A 9,452-nucleotide genomic window follows, 5' to 3' on the forward strand; every position below is an offset into this window, starting at 1 on the left:
TAGGCAGGATAGACAGACTATCAAGAATAAGATTGTAAATTATTTTGGCTGAGAAAGAAAAAAAAACCACCACAAACCTTTAGAAGTAGAAAACTCAGTATTTTACTCACGTATTTCTATGTATTCTGCATCCTTATGGGGGTGTGTGTAGCTTCTTGCTGGACTTGTAGAGGATACAAGTCTTTCCCGTGTTCTGTAGGATCCACAATATTCCTTCCTAGCCAAGTAAGAGCTTGCCCACATTCTCGCTACCTTGGCACAAAGCCTTCAAGTTTTCTGCTTAGGAAAGCATGCAGAGAAGCCAATCCAGGCCTGCAGCTTGATGAAGGGGCGCTGTGACAGACAGCTTTGAAGGGGTTTGCATTTTATCTGGGTTTAGGCTTATCAGTAAATAGATTCTATCGTGTTTAACCAATGTGAAACCAATGTGAAGCAAAGGAGGGATTACTTTGCTTGAGAGCCTGTGTGCATGCTCCTTACCTACTCAAAGCTCAGGTGAAATGGACGCTCCTAAGGTGCTTAGGAGACGCCCGCTGAGCACAGGACAGGGCCACTACTCATGCCCTGACACAGAACTTTGGTCTTAGTCCTGGACATACTGTCCCTGATACCCCTTGAATTAATGCCCCTTGCATCTTGTACTCTAGCATCACCAGAATTTCTAATTGTGACAAAGCGTCTTATGAAATGTTCAATCTAAAAGCCTGCATTGGCACAACATAACTAATGAACCCGTGTTGATCCATTATTGCTAACCAATATCCATAGTCTTATTCTAGTATTTGCTCTTTGTACTGCCCAGTTCTGAGTTTGGTCAGATGCATAGTACTGTGTATGCATGAAAAGTTGCACAGCCCTAAAATTTCCTAAGCCTCCTATTCATCTCTTCCTTAGACCCCTGACCCTGGGGCAACCCTGATCCTTTATTTTACTGTCTGTAGTTTTGCTATTTTGCTATTTCCAGAATGTAAGTTAGTGGAACCGTAGCATATTTATCCTTCCCAGACTAGCTTCTTTCACTTAGCAATATGCATCTAAGGTTCATCCATGTCTTCATATAGGCCATTTCTTTTTAAAATACCAGCTATTATTTCATTGTATGGACAAATTACAATTTGTATATTCATTCACCTAAGAACATCTTAGCCACTTCCAATTGTTAATAATTATGAATAAAACTGCCACGCAGGTTTTTATGTACCTACCTACCTTCACCAGTACAAGTATACTCAAGAAGAATAAGCATGAGGATGTTTTTCATTCTTGACTGCTGGTGCCCACGGAGGCCAAAAGAGGGCACTGGACGTCCCGGAACTGGAGTTCCAGAAGATTGTGAGCTGTCCTGTGGGTTCTAGGAATGAGACTGGTCTTCAGCAGGGGTAGAAACTGCTGTCAATGAGTGGTCTTATCGGCCCCATTTTGACTATCAATCCACAACAGCAGCTTGGTAAACAATGCTATCTCCAAGTGCACTCAATGTGTTTGGCCCTGGCGAGAACAACGTCACCTTTACAGCCCAGAAAAAGGGAAGCACAGAGCTCAATGAGTGTTTACTTGGCTGTGAATTAAAAAGGAGAACTGGGGGAAGGAAGAGAAGCTGGAACCAGGGAGGTCATGTACGCGTCTCTACAACATCTCCTTCTCTCCTTTGTAATTAATCAACTCGTATTAGAGTCAAACAACTCCACACAAGAGACTATGAAACAAGCGGGTTTTCACAGACAGCAGCTTGGTGATGGCTTGGGACGGAAGACCTGAGGGGTTACATAGGACAGAGCACAGTTTGGTTTAGCTGTGTTCATTTCTGATGGTGAGAGGCAGAGTGGCTGACTTATCAGTGCCATCACTACAGCTGAAGAACATAGTCATATGACAGTATGGTTTGCCCAGGTAACATTTATTATTCTGCATTTAGATGCTTTCATCAATCAATAGGGGAGATAATGGAATGGTAATCTTTTGAGACGCAAGATTCAATTCAAGAAAATATATGTAACAGACTAACAAAATCACCATGCCCTTCCATTTTTTCAGGTCTTCCTTCCTTTCCCAACTTTTAGGCAAAGTAAAGATGATTTTCCTCAATAATCAAGACTATTCCTGGAAGCCCAATGTAATTTCTGCGTGCAAACAAGCTCACGATTTACTAACAGAAGAGAGGCGATTTGCAAAAAAATTGAATCCGACAAATGCAGGGCTTAAAAGAAGTGATTGGAGTGAATTCAGGCATATTTTTATTTTGCTATCCAAGGAACAAGTCATTTCTATCTTTTTCAGCTTTAGAAAGAACACTGTGATTGTCCCAAAGGAAAGAAAGAGGCGGCAAAACACAAATTTGTGGGTGATTCATCTAATGAAAGGAGCAGCCAGCCAGATACTATTTCTGAATGGCCTCTGATCTTCCTTTGTTTTGTGGGTCATGGAATGGGTATCGCTAGCTGAAGCTTTGGTGGGGAAGATCATTGTAAAAATCATTTTCCTGGAACATGAAAGATAGCTTAGTCTGAAGTATCTGCTCAGCAAGCATGAAGACTTGAGTTGCCCAGAACTCATGTAAGAAGCTGGGCATCAGGGCTTGTGCCTGCCACCCCAGCATTGGTCAGGACAAGCAATTGGTGGGCAAGACAAGCAGATCCCTCAAGTTCATTGACCAGCCAGTGTAGCCGAGTTGATGAGCTTCGGGTTCACAGAGAGATGCTGTCTCAGAAAAATGAAGGTGTAGAACCATCAAGGGAAGATATCCAATACCAGCCTCTAACTCCTGCACACTCACACTTCCACACTAGGAAGTACCTAGACCAACCACACGTCATAAAAACACACAGTCATAGGTAAAAACTCATTTTCATCATCCAAACCAAAGAATATTTCGTGTTTAGATGTATAGAATATTTCATGTTTAGGTGTAGTAAGATTTATTTACTTAATGTCTTTCCCCCCTAGAAATCTCAACCTCTACACCTACAATATCCATCTGTTTGAAAGGGTCCTGGGTTACCAATTACTTTATTTTTTATTTCCTTTCACAAAATATAATCCAAAGTCAATCTTCGCTACTTTGAATTGAGTACTCTGTCTCTGGAAACCCTATTTTAGACACGTGTTAAACTCTACTCTCGTTCTTAACTTCTTCAAGTGTTCATTCCATCACCGGCGAGGCTAGAAATCTGTAGACTACATTTCCCACAATCCTTTGAAGGGGGCAACAAGAGATTAGGTTCTTCCAGAGAGAATGGTTGGAGAAGGAAGCAAAAAGTGTTTAGGAATGATGCTGGCTGGCCTGCTTTTGCTGCTGGTACAGTGTTCCCTCCCTTTGCTCCTGGGGTTAACACAGAAAGATTCCATGTTTGTAAGTCAGCATCTCTGTTAGTGGCCGCGGAGTCTCAGGATTCAGATGGAGGCAATGAAGGCGGTGGCCCTGGGGCCACTTCAGTCCAGCTGCTTGGCCGAACTCTAAAGGAGCTCACAAGCACTCTTCTTTGTTAACCAGCAACTTTGCATCTAGGTTTCTGGTGCACACTTCATTTCCACACTACGCCCCTTTCTGCTTTAGGGTAGCTGTGACAGTTTTCTGATTGTCATAAGAAAGGGAGCGTTCAGTACACCTAGGGCAGGAAGTGCCTTGGGAGAAAAATGAAAGGGGAAAAGTTGTGCCCTTCTGGCACACAGTTGTGTGACAGAGAACAAGGTCGCAAATCAGACCGGGACTATGTAAATGAAGCAATGGAAATGAAGTCAAAATGTAATTTCAAAAGCTGAGACGTTACCAAGGACACCTATGGAATGACAGAAGGAGAGAAGGGGAAGACAAAAATAATAAATCCACCCATATGCAGAAGACGACCAACTATAAGTCCTTCAAATGACCTTGAGAAGATCTACCCATCAGGGGAGAAGGTTTTCATGCTACTACTTTGCCCTTTCCCTGAGCGACCAGAGCCTTCCCCAGGAGATTTCGAAATGAATCATGCCCCACAGCTCTGGATTCAACCCGGATGCCTGTGTGACGAACAGACATAGACTTTGACATAGACATTTTAAACCAGACTCTGCTCATCTTTAAGAAATTAAAGACAGATTAATCTAAGCCTCGTTTAGGGTGGGGCAGAGGGTCTAGGGGAAGGCAAAGGGCCTTGCATGTAACAGCCCCTGCACTTGACTCCTGGTTTACACTTCCACCTCCCAACACAAAGCGCTGGCAGATGAATTATGATAAATACTGTTTCATTTCAGATTAGCTTTAAAAGTTGCAAATCCCCTTTTGTCATTTAATAGTGTATGTAACCCGAGTAAAACAACCCCAAGGCAAGACATCCACATACCCACATACCACGCAGTTCTACTAAGACTATATAAAAGAAAAAAAAATCTCCCAGGCCAGCCCTACCGCTCCCGACTCCTTCACACAGCCCCTGTCAGACACACCTGAGCTCTGGGTAGTTCTCCCAGCCCCTCTGGTTTTTGGGCAGGTACTGCTCAGTTTCCTCTAAATGCTCTTCCTTCGTATAGCTTCTGTAAGCACCATTTCAGACCTACAGGTTAAATTCCCCATTTCTGCCTTCATCCGTTTTCAGTTTCTGTGCCTAATATTACATATGGACTGCCTTGCGAGTTTCATTTAGCTGGTGGTTCTGAAGGCAGGAAGTTCAAGAGCGAATATTCACTTCTAGCTTCACTTCTAGCTAACAATGCAGTAAAGCCGCTGTGGTGGTTTGGAGGATGCTCCCCCACCCTGCTCCAAAGGGAATGGCACTATTAGGAGGTGTGGCTTTGTTGAAGTAGGTGTGATCATTTTGGAGGAAATGCATCACTCTGGGGGTGGGCTTTGAGGTTTCTTTTGCTCAAGCTTCCCTCAGTATGACAGACTACTTCCTGCTGCCTGCAAGGTGTAGGACTCTCAGCTACTTCTCCAGCACCACTTCTGCCTGCAGACCATGTTCCCTGCCATGATAATAATGGACTGAATCTCTGAACTGAAGCAAGCCATTACAATTAAATGTTTTCTTTTGTAAGAGTTGACCCGGTCATGGTGTCTCTGCACAGCAATAGAAACACTAAGATGCCCTCTGTGCAACTTCAGGGGGGTATCACTACATCAATCAATACACCCAGTTCACTTCCTTCCTCTTCTATCCAGTCTCTCTCTCTCTCTCTCTCTCTCTCTCTCTCTCTCTCTCTCTCTCTCTGAGTATGCATGTATTTATATGCATGTGTGTGTGCACACCTGTGCATGCATGTGTGCACATAGATGCCTACAGAGACCAGCAGGAGGTGTTCAATCCCTTGGAGCTGGAGTTACAGGCATTTCTGAGCTGTCTGATGTCCGTACTGGGGTCTGAACTCTTGGTCGGCTGAAAGAGCAGTAAGTGCTATTACTGTAGAGCCATCTCCAGCGCCTCTATCCACTCTTTATAAGTACTCGCTGTGTGCTAACAGTGGACTATGCATTTTACCACCATTATCCCATCCACTTCCCACAACCACCTTCGGAGGAATCATTACGCCTACTTCACATATGAGCTGGGTTTCACTTTAGAAGACCTAGTTAAATTGCAAAATGTTTTCCCTGGGTGGCTGGAAGTTTCTTGGCTATAAGAAGTTCCCCCTGATGAATGACATTTTCCTCCTCTGAGCAGCTCTTATCAAAGGTTCTTAAGCAAAATTCTCCATCTGGCTACCTAGAGAAGTGAGTTACAAAACCCAAGGGGCACTCAACTGGCCACTTAGAATCACTGTCCTTTCTGTGCTCCTAGGGACCAAATTATGTCAGAGTTGAACTCAGGTCAGCTTGCTTCCCTACAGCCTCTGTCAGCTTCCCCAGTTTTCTCTACACTTTGTGCCTCTGCTTTTAGGACCGTATTCATCTACAAGAGAAAACCGAAGATTGCTGACAGCCCCATCGCAACAATTCACTCTGCCTGGGGCTAATTTTCAATGACATCTTTTGTTGGAATCCTGCTTAGAAATCCCTGGCGGAAAGTCACCGTGAACTTTTCTCTCAAGGTCAGATTATGGCTTACGGGTGGGCGGTGGTGGCACACGCCTTTAATTCCAGCACTCGGGAGGCAGAGCCAGGTGGCTGTCTGTGAGTTCAAGGCCAGCCTGGTTCACAGAGCGAGTTCCAGGACAGGCTCCGAAGCTACTGAGAAGCCCGGTCTCGAAAAAGAAAAACAAACAAACAAACAAACAAAAAAGATGCTGTGTACAGCCAACACATCTGCTTGTGGCTTGATCAAGGGATCAAGGTAACGACAAATCCTTCATAGTCAGAGGCATCAAGCTGTGGAGGGCCATTCTTAAAGAAGCATAAACACCCCTACCCTTCAGAACTACGCCCAGTTAGCACTTCTTCTTTACAGTCCTCTCAAATGTCAGTAACAAACAAACAAAACGAAAACAACAAACAAAAACAAAAAACAAACAAGAACAGAGGCTTAAGGTTTCCTGAGAACCCAGTGCCGCCTGGCCCCTACATTTAGAATCAGGTTAAGTTCTTAACTATGCAGACCAAGGACTTTCAATGGCGCCATCCTTTTGGTAAATAAAAAATGACTAAAATGCCTGAGGTACCTTTGTACCTTAGCTATACTAAGACACACGTCAAAGGACAAATTCTTTCCAAAGAGCATCATTAGCCTAATCGGATCTTTCTAGAAGTAGCATTTCTTTGGAATGAGGAAAGGGGCCTGTAGAGAGAGCTCTCTTTACAAATGTGCCCAAAGGCATAAATTGATAAAGCAGCAGTTCTCCAGAATGAATGGCTTTTCAACTTGTCTCCTTTTAAATAAGATACCACAACCAGTCAGTCAGTGGTGGCGCTTGGGCAAGAGTAGCAGGCTCATTTCCCCAGTGATCTTCATCCCCAGACACCCTCCCCCAACTGACTCTAAGGCACCAAACACCAGAGCCATTAACACTGCTCTAGTGACCAGTCGGAGATACTGATCTCTGAAAACCCCACAACTTTCCCTTCGCTAAACCTCGATACAAATAATCGCTCCTTTTCCAGGAAGCAGACAGATAGCTCAATGGGCCGTGTGAATAATCGTGCTTTTAGCTAGGAAATAAAGTGTTAAATGCCAATCCTCACTAGTCTAATTGGCCATAACCTTAATCTCCCAAGGATGCGCATCTCTTCTAGTCTTTTCCTGCACGAAATTTACTAAGTGCATTGAAAAGAATTCATGTACAGCAACTAAGATACAAAGGAAGGCTTGATTCGAAGTTTAAAACCTTGCCTCTTTCTGCCTGTTATTTACCTCAAAGAGCCCAAGCTAATGCAAAAAGGCACACACAGAAGGCAAGTATTATTATACAAATCCCATCATTCTATTTTGACTTTCCTTCCAACAAACTGTATTTTCATCCTCAGCTTTGGAAACTTTCAGGTTGCGAGTTAACTCAGTTCCCGCCTCCTGCTGGGCAGAAAATCATTTCCCTAGTCACGGCTTTTAAAGGGAAAGCTACACGTGCGCCCAGAAACACGAATTCATCTTCACCTTTAAGCTTCCGAGCATGTCCCCTTGGGCTCTGAGCACTGAATTATCCGCCCTGCAATCGGAAACACACGCTGCAAGGCAGGCTGGTCTGTTTTGGTCACGTCTCAAGTTTGCAAGGTAAACAGGTTCTCCAAGGCAACCGGGATGGCCGAGGAAGACCAGGAACTCACCCAGGCGTGCAGATCCCCGGCGCGTGGGCACTCTGCCACGACCCCAGTCCCTAGGGAAGCAGAGCGGCCACAACTAGGGCAGCGGAGACGCGAGTAGCCGTTGAGCTGTGCAGAATAATGTCAGCGCCGGGTCGGAGGCGGTCTCTGCCCGGGATCCTAGCCGGAGGCTCGGCCGAGCGCTGGCTCAGAGCTCTTCAGCATCACAGCTGGGACTGTCCAGAAGGCAACTTACACACGTCGGCCTAGAAGCGAGAGAATAAAAGGAAGAGGAGTGGTGGAGAGAGGAGGGAAAAAAAGGGACAGGGTAAGCGGGAGCGCGCAGGACGCGAGCGCGGCTCCGTAGAGAAGTTGGAATGCATCCGCGAGGCCGCGCGCCCCAGGCTCACACGAGACCCTCCTGCCCAGCTGCTGGGCTTGGGAGCCAGAGTGACAGCCCTCACCTCTCCCTTGGCTGGGACCTCGAGCCCGCGGCGCCTGGGAGTCGGCTCGGTGCAGCGCGAACGCGCGGCGGAGCCCCAGGCAGTGTGGCCGTTCTGTCCTGGTCCCCTGCAATCGCCGCGCCCGGACGTTCCAGGAGAGTGAGGTTGGGATCGGGATGACCTTCCTGTCCCTCGCCTCGCTCTTCACCCGTCTTTCCTGGCGTGTCTGTTCCTAAGCAGGAGAGCCGCAGGGCGGGCACACCTGGCCAGCCCCAAGCGCAGCTCAGTACCTGTGGTGACTGACTGACACTCACGTGACCCTGAGCGCTTCTCTTCCCTTTTGATCCTGACCGCAACACACACCAACGGGAATATCATCTAGGTGCCTGGGCACAAGGACTGGCTCAGACTCAGAATCGGAGGGATCGAGTCCAGGCTGTCTCCGCACAGGTTCTGGGTCTTTCATTAAAAAGGCATGGTTAATCTTTTCAATGTTTTGCCAAAACGAATAGGTCAGAGGCAGCATGGGTGAAAGTGCAGGGTGGAATTTAGAAGTGTCGTAGGTCATTGTTTCTGCAATAATAGTGTTTATTGCTTTCCATATCAGCTAATAACCTTCAAGTCCCATTAGTAAACAACACAGTTACCTGCACGGGTCTATCTATGTACTTAAAAAAAAAAATTCTTGTTCCCCAAATTGAAGCCCGGTACATTCAGTAATGCCTTTGGATAAGAATCTGATGTTGCTGAGTTGCTGTTCTGCTATGAATATGTCTGAGAACTCAACTATGGTCTCCCCAAAATGTGCATTTATAATTCTGTTGGGAGGGCTGCTGGAAATCATATAGTTTAATTCTGGAACAGTGTTCCAGCATTCAATCTACTGCGGTAGGACAGGGACAACTTCTATTGCAATGTCAAGAATAACAAACAGCGGTCTCCCCCTCCAGTTGCAAAGGGATGGGAAGAACCACTAGCCTGTTTCCTGTCTTCTTGAACTCGGTGCCAGCAGGAATGACACTCACCTCTGGTTTGCTCATTTTTCTTCCATTCAAGAAATCTATGGTGGCCGGGCGGTGGTGGCACACGCCTTTAATCTCAGCACTTGGGAGGCAGAGGCAGGCGGATCTCTGTGAGTTCCAGACCAGCCTGGTCTACAAGAGCTAGTTCCAGGACAGGTTCCAAAACTACAGAGAAACCCTGCCTCGAAAAACCGAAAAAAAAAAAAAAAAGAACTCTGTGGTGAACAGAATGCATCTTAGGTTCTGTCGCATCCCCGGCCTCGTCTAACTGTGAATGGAACACACATTTCAGTAGTATATTGCTTGGTACATGCTAGAGAGCTAATAAAAATCGTATCATGA

General features: G+C 45.8%; 1 protein-coding gene across 1 annotated transcript in view; it reads right to left on the reverse strand.

Annotated features, from left to right (window-relative positions):
• Trmt9b (tRNA methyltransferase 9B (putative)) overlaps positions 1–8,216 on the reverse strand; it is a 50,256-nt gene extending 42,040 nt beyond the window's left edge. Inside the window, exons 1-2 of the mRNA XM_038328558.1 lie at positions 8,110–8,216; positions 7,670–7,911 (exon numbers count right to left, since the gene is read on the reverse strand). The gene's annotated coding sequence lies outside the window, so the exon portion shown is untranslated. The remainder of the gene's footprint in view (positions 1–7,669; positions 7,912–8,109) is intronic.
• Between the last annotated feature and the right edge of the window lie 1,236 nt (positions 8,217–9,452).

The sequence above is a fragment of the Arvicola amphibius genome, chromosome 4 (assembly GCF_903992535.2).
Source record: "Arvicola amphibius chromosome 4, mArvAmp1.2, whole genome shotgun sequence".
Taxonomy (NCBI): Eukaryota; Metazoa; Chordata; class Mammalia; order Rodentia; family Cricetidae; genus Arvicola; species Arvicola amphibius.